This window comes from Carassius carassius, chromosome 10 (assembly GCF_963082965.1).
Source record: "Carassius carassius chromosome 10, fCarCar2.1, whole genome shotgun sequence".
In the NCBI taxonomy this organism is placed as follows: Eukaryota; Metazoa; Chordata; class Actinopteri; order Cypriniformes; family Cyprinidae; genus Carassius; species Carassius carassius.
This window is the reverse complement of record NC_081764.1, coordinates 26,027,306-26,049,443: the sequence shown is the minus strand read 5'-3', so window position 1 is coordinate 26,049,443 and position 22,138 is coordinate 26,027,306. Positions and strand designations below refer to the sequence as shown.

Here is a 22,138-nt window from a genome sequence, read left to right as displayed (position 1 = left end):
GTTTTGATATTTCGGCCCGAAGTATGTGTGCTACTTCTGTTTTGACCGTAGTTTCGACGCGCGCTGAAAAGCACGGTGGGCGTCGAGAAAACTGTAGCGAGTAGCCTCTCTTTATAATGCCTAGCACCCAATCCGAAACCCCTGGAAGCACTGACCATGCATCTGCATGAATGGCTAAGGGCTGGATGCGAAACGCGCTCTGTTGACTGGGCAACGGCGGCGCTCGAGTGTGCTGCGCATCTGAGGCGGGGAGCGCGCTGATCACAGCGGGCAGATCGCTCTTCCTCGACCCCGTTCCGGCGCTTAACCGACTGGAGGGAGGCTGAGCGGGTCCCGTGGGACTCGATATATCTGCGAGTAACCGTGGGCTGCATGTGTGCACTTTTACCACTTTCAACTCGCTGTCTGCCTGTGCAGAATGTACGTGCACGGGTCTCATTTTTACAGAAGCCCCGCGCCGTATGTGACATAGTGTATGTGGGCACTGGGAAGTGGGCACGTTTACTATGCGGCGCGCTCGACCGATCTGTGTCGATCTTATGTGCGCTAGCCCTGTGTGCAGGGCTGTGCTTACATGTGGAGATGGGCACTGGGTAGTGGGCATCGTCACTGCATTTATAGCACCATCGGCCGTGGCCGGACGAGCATGCACGGGTTTCGTTTTTACAGAAACCACTTGACGTGTGTGACATAGTAATTGTGGGCACTGAGGGGTGGGCACGTTTACTATGCAGTGTGCGCGACCGACTTGAGTCGACATTATGGGCGCAGGCCCTGTGTGCAGGGCTATGCTTACATGTGGAGATGGGCACTGAGGAGTGGGCATCGTCACTACATTTATAGCACCATCGGCCGTGGCCGGACGAACGTGCACGGGTTTCGTTTTTACAGAAACCACATGACGCGTGTGACATAGTGATTGTGGGCACTGAGGAGTGGGCACGTCTACTATGTAGTGCGCGTGATCGACTTGAGTCGCTTTTATAGGCGCGAGCCCTGTGTGAAGGGCTGTGCTTATATGCGGAGATGGGCACTGAGCAGTGGGCATCGTCACTACATTTATAGCACCATCGGCCGTGGCCGGGACACCAGAAATTACACCTTTTTCGGGAAATATCTGGGTAGCCGTGATAACGGTTTTCGTGTGCAGGCAAGCGGGCAACCGTACAGGCTTGCGCATTGCAAACAACGCTGAAACAGTCACAATCTCTGGAAACTGAAACAGCGGCGCGCTTCGGTGACAGCCCGGCCGCAGCGGAACTCGTACACCGGCGCTTCGATGAAGCAGCCATCGTGTGTAGTGCCGACGCAGCGTCATGCAGCATGCGTAGATGGCTTTCCCAGGATGGCTTCGGGGCTCCCGGCCTCACCGTAATCCTCTGCCGCGGTCCCCGCGGCGCGGGGCGACGGCCAGTAGAGCGAGAACGGGGGTCTCGAGCTGCGTTGCTGAAGCTGTTGTGATAACGGCTTTTGTGTGCAGGCAAGCGGGCAACTGTGCAGGCTTGCGCATTGCAGAAAACGCTGAGACAGTCACAATTCCTGGAACTGAAACAGCGGCGCGCTTGGGTGAGAGCTCGGCCACAGCGGAACTCGTACACCTGCGCTTCGATGAAGCAGCCATCGTTAGTAGTGCCGACGCAGCGTCACACAGGAGGCTTTAGATGGCAACACCGCTTTTGCCGCCGTCCAGCAGAGGGCGGACAAAGGTGCGTCGCTATCGCCTGTTCCACCGGCGGAAGTGAGTGGTAGTTCCTGTTTTTAGCATCATCAGTGTGGAGAATGCTAGTGAGACAGACGAACGAGTTCGTGCTGAATATGGAGCGTTCCAAGCCTTCGCCACCTCTTCGTGAAGCTCAGGAAGAAATGAGGCGGGCTTTGAGAAGTACGCTCATCCGAAAGGGAAATACCATCCAGCCGGGAACGAGAGGGGGGGGCGCTGGTGCAAACCACTCGCGGCCGAGACACATCGCGGCCAACACGAGCATTCGCCCCGGCTCCTTCTCGATGTCAGCTCGTCTGCTGGGCTTCTGAGCAGAAGGCGCGAGATCCTCGGAGCTCGCCCAGCCATCACTGCCCGAAGCCAGCAGAGAGAGCGTGTCCTCTTCCCCCGACGCGGCCCTGAGATCGACTTCCTCGGACGACGCGCCGGCAAACAGCGGGCGCTGCCCACCGGGAAGCGATGCAGGGGGGGGCCGGTGAAGCAGGGCGAACCGGCGAGCTCGGTTGAGCTGAAGACGGTTCCGGAATCCGCTGGAAGCGATGCTTTTACGGCGCCTCAGCGCAGCGGAGAATGCAGGCTCAGAGAAAAAGGCCAGGCGAGTCCTCAGAGTCACCATGGCAACAGCTCGCAGTGGGGGCATCCGCCGTCAGCGAGCGAGCGCTGCATGATCTTCACCCAGGCAGGAGACACAGATGACGTACCGGTCTCCCTCGCTGAGTGGGGCTCTGACGAGCCGCAGGAAGGCATCTTAAAAAAGACGCGAGCTCTTTTACGAGTGTGTGTCGCAGGGCGAACACACACACACACATAAAGAACAGCTTGTATATAACAGGATTGAAAGGATATAGGCGCCGGATAGCGCAGCAGGAACGGCAATGGAAGGCGGCGATGCCAGCAGCTTCAGAATGGCTCGTCCTGCTGATGTGCTTTCTCAGACGGCGCTTGCTTCCTCCGTGATCCAGCGATGCGTGAGCTTCGCTGAAGAGATGAAAAATCAGGTGAGTCAGCCTTTTCGAGCTCCTTTTATAGGTTGGGCCACACCCGTTTCGGCGGGAAGTGGCAAGAAGGGCGCGAAGCGCCCTTATTGGTCTGATGTTGCATCAGCCCGCGCTCGATAGGCTGTGCAGTTGCCGCAGAACAAGCCAATGAGCGAACGAGCCGTCTCGCCTATGGCTGTGTACTGCTGCAAATGCGCTTTACAAAAATACAAAATTAAGGATAATTTTTTGCTTCAGTATTTCGTGAAAAGAGACTTTTCCCGTAGCGTCTTAGCTAAGACGCAGTACGAGAGAGCTCTCGTAAGAGAACCAGTATGGATAAAATATTACATTTCTAAGAACTTGGCACATATGTTTTAAACTAGAGTTTTAAAATATTTTATTTATTGTTTTACCTTTATCGTGGACACTCTTATAAGGAGGTTTAAGTAACTGCTGCAAATTGTGCCAAAATTTCAATAATAGTTTCCCACTTTCCATTTCCTCAGCATTCTTTCAGTTACTTTCTCAAAATTTCTAGAACTAATCACCTCTATGTAACCTTCTACCTTTTATACTTCCCCATAGCCAATGTCTCTTTTTACTAATCCGCTAATTTGTTTCCACACTCACAAGAGCTTTTCCTTGCATCTCTGTCCACTCAATCCATGATTTCACTCTTATTGTAAAGTACATTCCTGGCCCTTTGTCTCATTCTTTTGTGCAGAGGCTGGAATGTAAGCAGTCAAGGTGATGGTCACTTTAACCCAAGGCTGTTAAAGCTTAGCTAACCCATGTGCTTTTTTCAAGTGTGCATGGTGTAGAGTGAGACTGGAGTGATTAGTGCATTCCAGCCTGATTTACAGCCTGCCAAGCATGCTGCAGCCCATTAATGCAGAGGCAACAGTCATAAGTCATCTCAGTTTGACAACACAATGTTGTAGTGGGAGTTCAGTAGCTTTGTCTCCAGTTAGTGGCCCCGTTCTCTGGCCCCTTCCAGTGAGTGACCTTGCTTGGCCCCAGCTGGTTGTATAAGGGATGTATGATACCAGGTCAGGACCTGCAAGGTGAAGTATTTTGGCGTGGTTTCCATGTGCTGATGAAGTGGACAAGTGAAAGTTGGAGTATTTGAACAGCCAGCCCTACATATGTTTCAAAACATATAATCACTTCATTATTATTACAATTTGAATCCCGCTAACATACAGTCAGGTTCTGGAAGTAAAAACTTGAATCATTTTCTCCATAGGGAATTTAGTTTTTTTTTTTGATAAACTATATAAATAAGATAAATTTTAAGGTTGCTCAGAATTAAAAGTTCAAAATTTTTCAATTTTTTTATGTTGATTATGTAATTCTTCATAGGATTGTAGTTCCTTCCCATCCTAAAGCTGCTAAGTACAGTACACAGTCTTCTGTTCTGATTTACCTTGTAGCTAGTTAGCTTGGTTCATGACATAACACATCAACAAAGACCTTTTTTAAAATCTGGAAGGGAAAAATGGCAAAAAAAATACCAATATCATGGAAAAACTGGGTGGGCACTTATGCACTCTACACTGAGGTAGAGAATAAATCAGCAGTTTTGTTGTAAAGTTCTTTCACTGAAGTAGTTGAATAAGTATGTTTGGTTTATACTAAATGAAGTGAATCTGTTTTTATTTAATTTTTCTAGTGAGCAGATTCCGGTGAAATTCAATCCTCTGCATTACAGTAGTACAACTTTCAGCATGTTCTACCACATTGGCAGTGAGTTTTAGTTGTGTGCTACTGATTAAGTTTGCTAGAGCGGAGAGCTCAGGCTGGGCTCTGACTGACACTTTTACCCAGTTATTCTAAACCTGCCCCAGCTCCCCTGAGAGTCAGCGCTGGACCTGGCTAATGTATGAAGTTCACAGTTCAAAATATGATTGATTTGCCTTTGTGCACGCAATCTGCTTTGTTTATCTATGTGTTCACACAGACATGAAGTCTGCGTTACCTCAACTTTAAAAAATCTTTAAGGAAAATTGTGTTTCTCATTGTGAGTTCTTCCCATATATAATTTTTTGTTTTGGGAGAGAAATCAAAAAACAAAAGAGAACCAAAAGAGCTTATGAGTAATGGTGTTTCTGTAGAATCTGTAAATGTTATATTTGTTTTCTTTAATTTGGACTACACCACTGTACATTTCAACTGTGGATGTCACCTTATTTAAGTTCAAAATGTAAATTTAATATTTCAAAAGGATATTGCTTGATACTGTGCTTTTTTAAATACAGAATAAGTTTTTTTATTATTATTAATGTTTGTTTAAGAATGCTAACATAGTAGATTTTTAAGGTTGCTGCTGAGTTTGCTGCTAAAGAAGGAGAGAGGGAGGAGAAGAAAAAATCCAAGGGAGAGAAAGACAAAGAAGGGAATGACAACAAAAAGAAGAAAGGGGAAAGGAGATACAGAGGTAGGGCCATGCCTTGATAAAAACCTATCACTGCACAGAAATCAATACAGTTTATTTAAAGTATCTGTATCTGCAGAATTAAATCAGCTGATGTGGCACAAATCTGAGTGTCAGTGACTCAGATGACCTCTGTGGTCATGCCCACACAAAATGAACCAGACTTGGTTTAACTGCATAGTCCTGACTTTGGAGAATTCGATTACAGATCAGATATTGAAAGAAAATAACTTTGTTTAACATTGTACTTTCTTCTTTAGTGTTTCCTTGTTCTTGTCAATTATTGCATCCTAGTTTTGTTACATCACCATTTCAGGCAAGTTCCTCTAACCTTTAGGCTTATTTGCATTACAGTAAGATTAAAATGTAGGTTTATATGCGTTCCAGCATCAGTGTTAGACAGTTTATTTTCAAAGACTTCCCTGAGGTGAGAAGGCCTGAAGTTTCCAGCTATTAAGTTAAAAGTCATAGATGAGAGAATTATGACATATCACAGCAGCACTTGCATTATTTCCTCAGAAAACATTAAGCATGATCAGTACACTCATATTGTCATGCATAATTTTTACTTCAAAAATATTATTGAATATCTGGAGGACTGTAATATCTCTTCCTGCGTTCTGTTTGGGGTATATTAAGATGAGGAATGGTGAGGATGTTTGTTAAACTCATCCTCAATCTCTGGAAATATCTGTGATTTCAACAGTGTTGGGGAGTAACTAGTTACATGTAACGGCGTTACGTAATTTAATTACAAAATTATTGTAACTGTAATTAGTTACAGTTACTAAGAAAAAATTAGTAATTAAATTACAGTTACTTATGAAATTTTTAACGATTACAAAGGGGATTACATCTGAATATTTACACACATCCACATACAGATTTAACTGATTTCTTTCCCAAATTGCACTGACTATTCTGAGACATACCGCCCTGATAATTTCCGGGATGCGGAAACACAGTCTGGCTCGTAGAATCCAGTCATAAAAACGGAATGCCTAACGCGGACGGAATATGCCACATTTTGGATGACTAAATCAAAAGTAGGTCAGTACACTTGAATCAATACATGACATGGACTAGTGTCTGTGAATATTAAGCCCCAAAAATGCAATATATGACTTGCACATTCTGCGTGTTGGAAATCAGGCGAGGACTGGACACCGGGAGAGCAAAACCACTGATATCTGCTCACAATGAGGCCAAAAGACCAATCTGACCTTTTTCAAAGGCTCACATCCTGTTCGAAAGCTGAACCTTTCAATGGATAATTAAGATTTTGTTTTGCAGGGCTCTTATGTTTGCCTAGTTAAAGTCTTCAAGTGTCATTTAAAGGCTTCTTATTAAAGAAAAATAAGAGGCCAGTACCAGATAAATAGTTTTACAAAGAATGTTTTAAAATCTGTCATTAGTAAATATTTACTGTAATTCCACCACTGTTTACCATATGGCCAAAATATATTTTAAATATACACTGTAAACAGCATGGCTAAATTACATAAATTAATAAAGTAATATTATTTAAGTAATATATTTTGTTTAAAATGGCAAAAAAAAGTCTTATCTTAAAACAATTTTGGGGTTAATATACTTTGGATAATATAAATGCACGTACACTGAAAATATATAAAATGGCCAAAAATATACAAGAGCATAAATATAAAAAAAATGTTCAAATATATAATAGCAATTTATTTTTGTATATTTTGAAATGTAAAAAAATATAGTATTTTTTTACTATAGGAAAGAGGAGCAGGAAAGAGGCAGAAACTAAAGCCCTTTTCACACTGTGATTCCGGATAATACACAGGTAATGTGTCCTGGCAATTGTTCCCCGATCATTAGATTTTGGTTCATTCTCACTGCCAGTGATTTCCCAGAATCTGTGAGTGCATTCACACAGAGCCCGTAAAGGTTACGTAATGACACGTGACATCAGGAAGTGATGTGTAATGTACTTCCTGATGCCAGGCACGTTAACAGTCACTTAAGCTGGTGAACGATCTCAGCTTTAGCGTGGATAGTGAGGAGCTAACTGATCTCTGCTTCATTACAGTGGGCACATATTTTTTGGTTTGTTGATCTACCTTCAAAACACCTGGTAAAAGAGTTGCACGATAACGTGCGTCATCACTATGACACATCCTTTATGGCATTGGTTCTGGCTTTTGTTCACACAGAGCTCATTCCAGGACTGAACACGTCAATGTTACTAGGTCCCCAACCCGGGATCAATCCCGGAACCAATCCCAGGATGTGTTTGCCATCACACAGAAGGCAATCCGGCAATGTTCCGGCAATTTTCCGGGAACAACGTGCAGTGTGAAAGTGGCTTAAAAGAGTCCAAATGAGTCCACAGGGGAGTGGAGGGTGGGAGGAGGCAAGGGGAAGCCAGGAGAAGGAAGGGTCAGGTGTTGGTCCAGAGACCAGGCAGGATGAGGCCCCAGGGTTGAGTCGAGGGAGGGAAGAACCATGGAGTAGACTTGGCAGATAACACCCAGGGGATGAGTGATGGAGACGGAGCTACTGAAGGTGAAGACCCAGGTGGAGCTGAGCAGACGGAGAGCCAGGGTGACACCCGAGGTCTGAAGTGCTTAGGCGGAGTTGATGGCTCATGCAGGCGAGGCAGAGACGAGGCCCTGAAGACCGTAGTGCAGCCGGAGCAACTGCAGATGAAGACGGAGTCAGAGGAGCCAGACAGAGCCAAAGGGATGGAGTGACGAGGCGAAGCCCAAGGTGTGGAGGTGTTCAGTCCCACGAAATAAAACATGCATAGGCAGCTGTTCGGGTAATGTGCAAGATCTAAAGAAGTCCATCATGTGGTCCTCGAAGGACCGATCCTTTTTCTCCAATCAAATGAGCTTGACAGCGGGGTTATCCATGGCAGGTTAACTGGATAACATGATCAAGACAACAAGGGAAACTAGGTCAAAGGAAAATCAACAAATACATGAAACAGATTCTTGTATATTTTACAATTCATAACTATTTAAATTATTAATTGACTTGTTAACTGAGTAATGTTAACTGAGCGTGCGAAAGGAAAAACTACTAGAAGGGGTAAACTAGCATACCTTAAGTAGTAAAATCTTTATAATAGCACATGATTCATCAACATTCATCATACTGTAGTGACCTTTTCATAAACCCAATATACAGCTGGTACTCATGTAGATGGTGTACAATGTCACACACCCAAAGTCAAAATACTGTACCATCAAGGTAATTCACATGACACTAGAACTGCTGTAAACACTGACTTAACAACAAAAATTGTAGCAAACAAATTCTTATGACAAAAATAATTTGTATTAGATGGAAAATCAATGATTTTATCGTTTTCAGGTTTTATTCATAATTAGGTTTAGGTTTTGGGGTTGGGTTTTATGTTTTGGTTTAGATTCCAGTTGTATGTTTTTGTAACAAGACAATACATGTACTTATAAAGTAAAATACATACAGTAAAACATTGTTTAAATTGCTCTTTGCTAGTAAAAAAAAAAAAAAGTTACATTATCATTTATCGTGAACAACAATAAAAAGATCTTCTTACTGTATAAATTATAGTGTAACTTTTTTTACTAACAAAAAGCAATGTTTTACTTACTATAAATACATATATTATCTTGTTACAATCCAGATTTCCACCATTATATTATACAGTAAAATTTACAGTAAAATAAGAGAAAGATGTCATGTTTTAATCTTTTTTTTTCTTTTTTTAGGTGTTTTTAACAATTTTAACATAATATATGTATTGTCGTACATTTTCATTCTAAAATAATTAATACACTTCCAAAAACATTTATTTATTATACATTATTGTATTTATGGTTAAATAAATTTCTTTCTTCTAATTCACACAAATGGCTTTACCACATTATATGTCCTGTTTGACCCGACGCTTCACTTGGGTCTTATTCTGCAATGTGTGAAGAGAATGTATGTTTAGGAGCCATAGTTCAACCTCAGCATTGCCTATAGAACAGCAAATCAATCAAGTCACCCCTGAAACCTCTTGACAAGACAAGCATGGTAATGACTGAGACACTACTTCCTGTTAGTCTAGAAGTTTAAGGTCTCTAAACAGGAAATGAGAAGACTGGACTGCTTTCTTCTGTTTAAATGATACATGAAGACAGGGTAGAGAGCTAGATCTCAGATCTTTCGAAACCATGGAACATTTCTGTGCATGTCTGAATGTTTGTGTCAGTAGGGAGTAGGTGAGACAGAGGTCTGCAAAAACACATTCTAAACATATCAGTCTAGCATTTCCAGGATAGATTGCTATGACAACATCCTGCTCTGTTGCCTCTGTTAAGTGATTAGAGAACCTGTATCAATAAACTGCATTGTAGATTACACCCTAACTCCATTTTAGCTGTGGTCCAGCCCATTACCCACCATCTCTTGGCTACAGATTGTTAGATTTATTTCTCTTCTATTCCTACAACAGACTCATTTACTCTCTGTTGCCTGAGAGTAGGACTGGGTGTTTTTGTTTTTCAGATTTTATAGATCAATTCGAATTTAATGTTTAACCACAATTAAATTTTTTGGGAAATTGAGGAATCATGATTTTGAATAGAAATATTATTAAATGTTAGAATTAGACACTTTTACAATATGCCAATGTTAACAGTAAAGATAAAATAATGATCTAACCGCATGTCGGCGCACATGATTAACCGCTCATGTGTGACACGCTCTGTGAAGGACCAGAAGGTCCCATTCACACAGAATGTGCTCTTGTGTTGACAAAGATGCGATGCTGGCAGTAGAATAGTGGGAGTTCAACTTCTTTTAACTTGATTAACGTGCTTTTAGTATACAATTTGATGCAAGCACAACAGTCAAATGCTTACATAGAAAAAACAGTGAAAAAGCAGTGCAATCGAATAAAAACCTGCAAAGAACTACTAGTCTATATCTGAAATGTCTTGTTTGCATCATGGTGATAGGCTGAAAGCTGCTGTTCATTGTTTTTACAGGACATTTATAGCTTATTTAATAATAGTCTACTGGTATTATACCTGCAGTCATTTTGAATTCGAATTACCTTAATTTTTTTTCAAAGCATTTTCCTTGTATTATTTCTGAAAATGTAATATGTATAAGACAAGTCCCAGTTCATGCATCTATTTTTGCAAAGATATTTAACGTTAACAAGTAATTTGTTTAACATTTACATCATGATGACAACTCCATGTGTAATGCAATTAAAATATAAATTTCTTTAACTAGAGGGTTAATAAAGAAAACGTTAATTGAATCATGTTGTAGTTACATTTGCAAGTTGACTAGTTACAAATCGTAAAAATTGAGAATCAATCAAACTTTAAAAAAAAATTATAATTTAATTTTTTTTTTGTCATATCGCCCAGCCCTAGCTGAAAGAGGTGTGAGGTGTCTTTTAAAGTCAACATCTGATAAGGAAAACTTCTGTCTTTTTAAAGTCACTGAATCTCACATCTATCACACAGCTGTGCATCTGGCTTGTATCATTCTTCAAAGAACATAAAGGTTCACTAAAGCGGATCATCTACTTCACATCTGCTGAAGTTCTGTGTGTTCTCAGCCCCTCCACGAGTATTCATTGCAAGACATGTGTTGACGTCAAGTCACGTCAGTTGCATCTATCATCTACAGGTCTTTGATGATTAATATTTCCCTTAAGGATAGAACTGCAATCAAACTGCAGTGTGATTGTAATATTATTACAATCTATGCAGTGATAAATGCAGTTTTGTAGCATAAAAGAACACTGTATTGATGAAAAAATCGCAAGCACTCTCAAGTACCACTACTTTATACATTAAGTATATTTGTTGTCAGTGTAGTGCAATTCAGTAGTACTTCAGATCAGTACAGAAACAGATCTGATGGACAGCTGCACTTAAACGTGAACTAAGCTGACGTTTTTGGGCAACAGCTGCAGTGCATTGGCATGGATAGTGTTGCAGTTTTCATATTTCACTATTTGCAGTTGTAAAGCTTTTTCATAATAGTAACTTACCATTTACTGTGGCTTCATTGATTCAGTCATTGCTGATATTGTTGCCAGTATTATTTTATCTATTTTATTGAGTGTTTTTTTTTCTGTACAACAAGCAGATGAAACTCTGTGTACAAGGAAAATTTCAATAATATATTATAATACACATGGAGACTATACTAACCTCTAAAACTGCAGCCAAATATGCATCATAATCATACAGTACAAGTACGTAAGTTGGATGCTGTACTACTGCTGTCAGGGTGCGTACTAGACAGAGGACTCAGAAGCAGAGTAGAGAAAAAGGAGAATCTTTATTCTCGCCACAAAACACAAAATAACAAACAATTATAAAATGCTCTGGCGCACACAGAGATCTCCGAGCTGGCCGGCACACTGCGGACCACTCGCGCTGCCGGATCTCCGAACTACGGATCCTTAGACGGGAAAACAGAAGGTGAGACTGAGACTTGGAACTACACAAAACATGGGCAAAGACAAAACAATCTACTCACGACGACAGACAGAAAAGCAGAGACATATAAGGGAGTGGGGAAACGAGCGACAGGTGGGGAAGAATCAGCTCATGATCTGCACAACCCCACCACGATCAGCGCTGATTACCTAGACCACGAGCTACCGAACAGACAGGACAACACAGAACGCAGCGGAAGCTGAGACGGCACCCTGCACCGGACAGTACCCCCCACCTCAGGGACGCCTCCTGGCGTCCCCGGAGGACTCACCATGACGCTGATGAAATTGATCAATGAAAGCGCGATCCAGAATGTCGCGAGCCGGAATCCAGCATCTCTCCTCTGGACCATAACCCTCCCAGTCTACCAGATATTGATGACCTCTACCTCTACGCCTCACATCAATGAGCTGCCGTACAGTATAGACAGGCGACCCCTCGATGAGCCTAGGAGGCGGAGGGGCAGAGGTCAGGGGCTGAAGGGGGGATCGAAAGGCAGGTTTAATCTTTGAATGGTGGAAAACTGGGTGGATCCTTCTAAACTGAGGGGGCAATTTGAGCCGTACTGACACCGGACTAAGCACCTTGGCGATGATAAACGGTCCAACAAATTTGGGTCCCAGTTTACGTGAGGGCAGTCTGAAGTTAATGTCCTTAGTAGACAACCAGACTCTCTGACCACACACATAAAGAGGGGGCTTAGTACGGTGATGGTCCGCCGATGCCTTGTTCCTCTCGCCAGTCCGAGTGAGGGCTTTTTTGGCGATCCTCCAAGTACGGAGGCATCTCTGAATAAACGCATGCGCGGAGGGAACAATGGCATTGGATTCTTGAGAGGGGAATAGAAGCCTAAACAGCACTGGAAGAGGGACAAACCCATAGATGAGACCGGGAGGGAGTTATGTGCATACTCTACCATGGTCAACCTGGAACTCCAAGATGACGGTTCAGCAGACGCCACACAGCGCAGGACTCTCTCCAAATCTTGGTTTGCACGCTCGGCCTGACCATTAGTCTGTGGGTGATAACCGTAAGATAGGCTCACAGTCGCCCCCAACTGTCGACAGAACTCTGTCCAAAACCTAGACACAAACTGGGGACCTCTGTCAGAAACCACGTTCACCGGGAGGCCATGAAAATGGAAAACGTGATTTAAGACCGTAGTCGCTGTCTCCCTCACTGAGCAATTTGGGGAGGGGAATAAAATGGACCGCCTTTGAGAACCTGTCCACCACAGTGAGAACTACCGTCTTGCCCCTAGATTGAGGCAAGCCAGTCACAAAGTCCATCGCTATGTGTGACCAGGGCCGCAAAGGGACCGACAACGGCTGAAGTAGCCCTGCTGGGGGTCGATTGGATCCCTTACCCGCAGCACAAATCAGACAAGCCGACACAAACCGTCGAGCATCCTGCGCCATGGACGGCCACCAAAACCGCTGCTTGATTAACCTACAAGTACGAGTCGCTCCAGGGTGGCAAGCTAGACTAGAAGAGTGGCCCCACTGAAGTACGCTAGTTCGGACTGACTCAGGTACAAAGAGCAGACCCTCTGGTCATCCAGTGGGAACAGAAGTATCGCATAGTGCCACGCGGACCTTGGACTCCACCCCCCTGGTGACCGCAGCCACAACCCGTTCGGGATGCAAAATGGCCACCGGGAGGGTGGGACTAGCCTTAGCCTCAGAAACCCGCGACAGCGCTTCAGGTTTACCATTCTTAGAGCCCGGGCGATAAGAAATGGTAAACCTGAAATGTCCAAAAAATAATGCCCAGCAAACCTGCCCTAGAATTTATTCTCCTGACTGTGCGAATGTACTCAAGATTCTTATGATCAGTCCAAACGTTAAACGGAAATCGCGCTCCCTCTAACCAGTGACGCCACTCCTCCAGGGCCAACTTGACAGCTAGTAACTTCCTATTCCCAATGTCATAGTTCTGTTCCGTGGGGGTTAAACGATGAGAAAAGAAGGCGCAGGCATGTATTTTCTCGTCCGAAGTTGATCTTTGAGACAAAACTGCCCCAACCCCCACCTCCGATGCATCCACCTCCACGGGGTCAGATGGGTCAGGGGTCGTTAAAATGGGGGCCGAAATAAATCGACTCTTAAGGTTCTCAAACGCAGCTTGGGCCTGCGACGACCAACAGAATCGTTTCCTTGTGGAGGTGAGATCAGTCAGAGGAAGGGCGATCTGGCTAAAGTTCCGAATGAACCGCCTGTAAAAATTGGCAAACCCCAGAAAGCGTTGAACCGCTCTACGACTATCTGGGGTGGGCCAATCAGCAACTGCCTTTACCTTGGCGAGATCCATTCGGATACCTTCAGGCGAGAGAATAAAACCCAGGTACAGAACCGACTGTGCGTGAAACTCACACTTCTCCAACTTTACGAATAAACGATTCTCCAGCAGCCGCTGGAGCACTCACCTGACGTGCTGGACATGATCGCGTTCATTCTGGGAAAAAATCAGGATGTCGTCGATATAAACAAAAACAAACCGATCTACCATGTCTCGGAGCATGTCATTGACGAGTGCCTGAAAGACCGCCGGGGAGTTGGAAAGCCCAAACGGCATAACTAAATACTCAAAGTGCCCTGTATGGGTGTTAAAGGCGGTCTTCCATTCGTCCCCCTCCCTAATCTGAACCAAGTGATAAGCACTGCGAAGGTCCAACTTCGTAAAGATGGTTGCCCCCTGATGGAGCTCGAAGGCCGATGACATCAATGGCAAAGGATAATGATTCTTTACCGTGATGTCATTCAACCCCCGATAGTCAATACAGGGGTGCAACGAACCATCCTTCTTCTCCACGAAGAAGAACCCCGCCCTGGCTGAAGAGGATGAGGGACGGATAATGCCTGCTACCAGAGAATCATGTATATACCTCTCCATGGCCTCCCGCTCCGGAGCCGACAGAGAGTTAAGGCGCCCCTTAGGTGGAGAAGTGCCAGGAAGCAGGTCAATTGCACAGTTGTACGGGCGGTGTGGAGGCAGAGATGAAGCTCGGGACCTACTGAAAACCGCTCTCAAATCATGGTAAGCCTCCGGTACATCCACCAAGTTAATCAGCTCCTCTTGCAACACAGAATGTGACAAGACAGGGGGAAAAGCAGCACCCAAACACTGAGCTAAACAGAAAGTGCTCCAAGCCAAAATAGAACCACGGGCCCAATCAATATGAGGGTTATGTTTAACCAACCACCACTGGAGCGGTGGGCGAGTGAATGAGGTGAAATCTAATCTCCTCAGCATGATTACCAAACAAAGTTAATGTGACAAACTGGGTGGTGTGAGTGATATTAGTGAGATGGGTGCCACAAAGGGTCCTGGCAGAAATAGGTTCGGCCAGTGCAACAGTCGAAATCCCCAGACGAGTTGCCAATCTGGAATCCATGAAGTCACCCTCCGCTCCAGAGTCAATCAATGCCAAAACCTGGAAAACAGCTCCCCCAAACTGTACTGAAGCTTGGAACTCTGAACGGCCACCAGGTGGCAGTCGAGTTGTAGTGAAGCTCACCATGCACTCTCCCTTGCCTGAAAAGTGTCGCCCTGCCACAGGGCGTGCCGCTACCACGTGACCCGCCTCACCGCAGTACAGACAGAGCTGATTATCCAAGCAACGGCATCGCTCTCCTATTGTCAGCCGTGCTCTCCCAATCTGCATAGGCTCCTCCTCCGGGAGGATGCGGCGTTGAGACATCGTGTCACATGCTGCTCCATATGGGACCGCAGTGATGTGTTCATGGGGAATCCCCTCTCTATGGTGCCGAGAACGTAGAGTAATCCGGTCGTCGACACGAATGGCGAGGTCAATAAGCCCATCCAAGCCAGGGGGCAGCTCTAGTGAATAGATCTCGTCCTTCACCTGCTCAGCCAGGCCGTGGAGGAAGTGATCCCAGAGAGCCTTCTAATTCCAGCCGCAGGACGCGGCGAGCTTGCAGAACTGAATGGAGTAACCGGACACCGACTGCTCTCTCTGCTGAAGCAGCGACAATGCTCGTGCTGCTTCATTACCGCGTGCCGAAGGGTCAAACACCTTGCGCAGCTCCCTCTGTCTCACATAGCCATTTCCCACTCTCTCGCTTGACGCACTAGGAGAGTGATGACGAACGCCACCCTGGATTGCTCCATGGGGAAACAGGAAGGCTGGAGAGTGAAAGTCAGCGAGCACTGGGACAGAAATGACCGACATGAGTTGGGCTCACCCAAGTATGGAGCGGGTGGATTGAGTCGCGGTTCCGCGTGGTGAGGAGCAGGTGGGACAGACGGGGCAGCCGAAGGGCTGGCCTGCAGCTGGTCAAGCCGTTCGGCTAGCTGGCTGAGTTGGAGAGAGATCTCCGAGTAAGCGCGACGAGAAGCTGCGATTTCCTCCTGCTGTTGACCCAGAAGAGAGCCCTGCTGCAGAAGAGCTCGGCGCAGCTCCGTTTCCTCTGCTGAATCCATTTATGGTGAGAAGATTCTGTCAGGGTGCGTACTAGACAGAGGACTCAGAAGCAGAGTAGAGAAAAAGGAGAATCTTTATTCTCGCCACAAAACACAAAATAACATAAACAATAATAAAATGCTATGGCGCACACAGAGATCTCCGAGCTGGCTGGCACACTGCGGACCACTCGTGCTGCCAGATCTCCGAACTACGGATCCTTAGACGGGAAAACAGAAGGTGAGACTGAGACTTGGAACTATACAAAACATGGGCAAAGACAAAACAACCTACTCACAATGACAGACAGAAAAGCAGAGACATATAAGGGAGTGGGGGAACGAGCGACAGGTGGGGAAGAATCAGCTCGTGATCTGCACAACCCCGCCACGATCAGCACTGATTGCCCAGACCACGAACTACTGAACAGACAGGACAACACAGACCGCAGGGGAAGCTGAGACGGCACCCTGCACCTTGACAACTGCAGATTTGCAGCACAAGTGTGGTAATTTGGATGCAGTAGAAGTACATTTTTCAGTACTGCTTCTGTACTGTGCTAAATTAACCCTGTTTTACTAAAGTTACAAATATTACCATTGATTTTTTTTTATGTGTTTATTGGATATTAACATACTTTAATGTTGCAGGTGAGAGCATGGCATGCTAAAAGTGTGATATATGTTTACATGCATCTTCATCTTACTCTGTGTGTGTGTGTGTGTGTGTGTACATGTGTATAGATGCCTTTTTGACTGGAAAAAAATTCAGTCAATGAATAGCTGTAACCTTGCAGGAAGCAATTATATGCCCAGTCAAAGCTGCTTAATTCTTTTCATTGGGATTTACCTCTAAACATCACCTTGCTCAGTCTGCGAAGCAAAGGATTACATTTCTGAGAAATTAAGCTTATAGGTGTAATGAAAAGCAGAGCTCAGAGCTTATCTCCCAAATATTTGACATAGTTGAGTGAATAGCGATGTCTGTCTCACAGTGTGTTGCTTATATCTGCAATAATCATCAACTAAACTGCTGTCATCAGCATTGTCCACAGAATACAATAATATTACATGATGAATGGTAAAATGTGAAATGTTGCTGGTTTTTATTATTTATATTGTCTCTTGTAAAAAGAAGTATGCATAATTGTATAAAATGTGTGATTGTGGTGTGATTTAGATCTTAAAAGTATTTTTTTCTTTTAACTACTTGCTGATAATTTTAATGAAATTAAAACTTAAGTGTAGCCTTACTTGAGGAGAGCATATTTTTTAAATTGTACTTTGTAATAATGTCCATTGACATTTAAAGATTTACTTTTACAAACATTTAAATCATTATATTTAAGTTTTTTGTTGGGCTTTAAATAACTAAGCGTATTTTGATGTGTTAACATGCTAAAGCATATGTGAATAAATTGATTATAATTTTAACTGTAGTGGGTTATTCGATATTACTCATCTAATTAATATATTTTGAATGTACTAAAATGCGATGTCATCATTACAAATGTGTAATTACAAATATATATTTTAGTAAATTTCATACAACTTTAAATATAAATTATATTCATATTTTAGTTTACTCTAAATGCTTTTCAGTACATTTGGCAGTATGCTTTAATCATATTTCACAGAAAAAAATAAGTAAATATGAAATTACATATAGAGATGTATAAGTACTTAAGTGGGTCAAGAGTACAACTTATTTGCATTTAATAAAAATGTAACCTATAACACATTTTCATTTAATTGAAATTAACATGCAGTTAAGTGTCCGAAAACATTACATTTAGTTTGAACTTAATTATATATTATTTCTGAAATAAGTACGCTTACAGCTTGCAAAACGAGCCTTGTGTCACAGTAAACAATGCATTCAGCTAATCTGAACTCCTAAAAGATCTGTATGATATGTTCAGCAGACAAACATATTTAAGTCTATCTCCTACATCCTGCCTGTCAGACAGCTAATTAGAGTTAAGGGTCTTTGCTGTGCAAGTTCATCTGCAGCACTGTTTTATCAGCTGTCTGTAATTGGGATATGATCATCTGGTGGGTTTATTTAGTTGTAATGGGGCGGAAAGGTGAACACCATATTTACCCAGAATCAGAAAATAACCAGCATGATGTCTAAAGGGACTAGCACTGTTTGGAAAGTCAACCACACTCTAGTTGAGAATGGCTTATAGAGAGGCCAAGGAAGTCATTTGTAATACTCAGGGTAAGATTGCCTGTCTAGGCTTGTCTGTTGCTTGCTTCCCTCTTGCTCCCTTTTTACCCCTCTTTCACTTACTGCATCCCTAAGTCACGGTGCACTTTCTGTATGTGACTGATGGATTTCATGTCAGTCTCTTGGCTTGAGAGTGCTATGTCAAGGAAGTGTCGGTTTCTAGCTGTTAGCTTAATGACCGAGACAAACAGGCAAACAGGTTGGTAGAACGAGAGCAACACAGTCTCCGCAGACTGACTGGCGTACAAATCTTCACAAATGGGAAAAAAGACCATATCGTGAAGGTAAGAGGCTGCGATGGAGCCTAGCAGAGTGGGTACAGCTGACCACCCTCCAGACCTGGAGTGTTTTTACACTTAATCTCCATATGGTGGGGTAGCAAACGTGTTGTATATACACCATTTTCAGTCTGAGCAGATGTGTGTGGCCACCTCCCTCCAACAAAAACTAGCAACTATGGCACCAGATGTTTTGCTGATTTTCTGTTTATCCACAACAGTGTCTGTTCTTGTTGCACTGTGTGGGGTTGGATTTGGATGCTGTGTGGAGCATTCTCAGAGGACCTCAGTGCCAATAAAGAAGGTTTAAAAAGCTGACCCCTAACAGTCGTGTGTTTTCAGGGGAGTTAGGTGGATGTTGTCTTTAAACAAACAGGCCATGCTGTGTGAATGCATCCCTCTGAAGGAGTGAGGCAATTATGTGGATCGTATTGCCCAGGGATGTTTTGAAAATGTGACTTTGAAAAGGAGGCTTTGTGAACGACAGTTTGACCTCTGACCTCAGCAACGAATATTATTCAGATGCTTATTTTTAGGTTCCACCAGAGTTAGCTTTAACATCAGTGGCCTTAGACCCCTATGTGAACTTGACAGCACTGCTTATTAGAGTTGTGTGAAATTCAGAATTTAAAAATCATTTTGTAAGTTGGTATTTCAATTGAACTGCCACAAACCACAGGATTGTCAAACTAGAATTGGAATTACAGACAACTGGAATTTTCTGAATTCCAATTCAAAGATGTTTGAACCGGTGTTCTTCAACCCTGGTTTGTACATCTGTACAGCTCAAGACACACCAAACTGAGATCAAAGAACTAGCAGTGTTGAAAGCGTACTGTGTTGTTACCTCATGTCTCCACGTCAGGGCCAAAAAGTTGTACTTGAACACACAACAAACACTATAGCCAACAGCCAACTTGCACATATGTCCTGCACCTATATGTGAGGAAATCAATAGGTGGCAGTAATCTACATTCATTATACAAAAAGTGGAAAAAAATTCCCCAACGGGGTCCAACTAGTGTCGATGCTGCGGAACACATCATGAAAACTCAGTGGTCTGACTGTAGACTTGGTGTGTCACTTTGTCAAGGCCTTTAAAACCTTAAAACTTCCTAAGTACTTTCTTATCAGACTCTCTTCCTTGTTTTGTGTGTGTTTTGCCTCCCACGTGTTTCTATGCCTTTATTTTGTCCTTCCCATGACTGTCCTAATTGTTTCCAATTTATTCCATGTGTGTCTAGATATTATCCATATTTCCCTATATGTATAAGTTTGAGTCTGTGCAGTCTGTCTTGATATGGAATTGTACGTCTTGATATGGATTTGTACGTGTAATCCTCCTGCTTACTTGTGTATGTGTTCCTGCCTGTTGCATGTACTTCCCTATTTAGTTAAATAAAGACTGTTGATCATTCATCTCCTTCATTAAGAATATATAATGTGAGCAAGTATCAGATTTGTTGCTGTAGTTTAAATCTTGTTTTGGCATGGGCTCTAGCAAACATTCTTTTTTGTCAGTGGGTGCTCCCCAGACGTCAATGATGGTTGACATTTAGAACTGTAATAAATGCCTGCTAGCTGACTACTTCAAATTCTATGTAACGCTATTTATTTTCACAACAAACTACAACCACTCCTCTTCACCTTGGAATGCAATAAAGTAGTCAGACCTTCTTGACGGTGTTCATGGACTGTGTGAATTGTAATTTACCTCGAAATCTGACCTGATAGCTCAAAATTGTATTCTTGTAGGCTATACGAATCAGGGTAAGACAAGCACACTGAAATGAACATACAGTAGATTGATTTATGATCTAGCGCAATAATTAAATTTTGTTTCTTTTTTGAGAGGGGCTGAGGGGTCTGCATTGTAGCTTTAAATTCAAATGTGAATTCCACTACTAGTTCTGTTTCAGTTTATATATACACACAACCCTACTGTTTATGAGCCTTATGCTGTTACATAAGTGTCCCTGTAGCTCAAAAAGTAGGGCATTTTAATCATAACTGATAACAATGTATTTATTGAATGCAGTGTTAGTTGCTTTGGTTAAAATAATCTGTCAAATGTAAATATATATGTTTAGCACTTTCACAAATGTTTTTTTTTTTTTTGGTAAATAAAGGTTAAGATTGCTGTTTATTTCTGTATATCTAAAAGATATGCATATGGACAAAATGGGAAAACAACTTCTGTAAGGTCAGAAGCTGCCATTCAGTCCAGTTCCAGTTTCCAAATCAACCTGGCATACAGCCTGTAGCTTGGACAGAAAGTGGGTGGAAATGGACTTCCTGTCAGGATGTGGCGCGTGAGAGCGCAGCATGGAGTACAATCGTAGGGTACGTTCTCACCCAGACTACAGCACCTGTGCTTCCTCTACACAGGACACATGCATGAGCTCCAACGGAGGCCCACCAGACCACTCTCAGAATTGTTTCCTCCTTTAAACACAGTGCTGACTGATGTCCTCCTGGTTTTACTTTGATGCTTTGTATCCAACTCAATTTTGTTTTCACATGTCAGAAAATGTCAGCTTTCTGCTGTTTAAATGAATGTAATGCGAAGCACCATGGCTGTTTCCCAGTAGTATTATCATATTGTCACTGCTGTTCTAATGTGTTTTATATAAATCTATATTTACTCTGTGGATTTATTGTGCATTGCAGAGGTTTGGCATAACCGAGATAAAAAACTGAACTTCCTTCAATGTTTTGATGCTCAGTTGGTGCATGAGGAGAACAGATTGGAAGTTGAAGAGGAGCTCAGAGTTCAGGTGGGAGTGGAGCTTTCATCGGGGGAGAACCAGGGGCCTGTGATGAAGGGAGCCCAGTAAACACATCTTTAACATTTAAGTAGTATAAAGAATGAGGCCCTCATAATTCATAATTTTGTCCCGGACCCTTGTGAATTCAAGCCGTGGTTGAGAGAAAACAAATCAACACTCTTTCTGCACTACAATTCATGAAATTCATAATACTCTATAAAAACAAAACACCTCAGCTCTTTCTCTTCCCTTGTGCTTTTATCTTTTATCCAGATCTTGAAATGTACTCTCAGCCTTCTGTTTATGCACCTTGTGTGAGGGACCCTGGCATCATACAGTGATCTGCCCTCATGAATGCTCAGGAATGTGGGATGGACAGAGAATTAGTAAAGGTGTCTTGCCCTCGTCAACTTGTGTTTTGATAGGGCCCCTTTTTTCCACCTTCTCTACCACACACACACACAAAGACTGACAAACTATTTTCCTGTTTGACACTAAAGCTGCTTTGACAATCTGTATTGTATAAAGTGCTATGTAGATAAAGGTCACTTGACTCACAAGAATATTGAATGAGGCTTAATTGATATTATCATTTAAATAAGATTCCATAAAATCCTATAAACAGTATTAGAATTTTGATATGTCATGACTTACTATGTCATGAGTTACTATATCATGACGATCAATGCTAGACATCCATATTTGCAAAGAATATACACACAATAAACACACATTATATGCCAGCAATATCTAGACAGACTATATGTGTGGCTGTTTAACTGTGACCTGAGAGCAATCCATCACTGTATTTCCTGTGACCTGAGAACAAT

At 43.1% G+C, this 22,138-nt stretch overlaps 1 pseudogene; it reads left to right on the top strand.

The window, feature by feature from the left end:
- The window catches only part of LOC132151420 (dynein regulatory complex protein 11-like), a 50,510-nt pseudogene that overhangs the window by 7,731 nt on the left and 20,641 nt on the right, over positions 1-22,138 (top strand).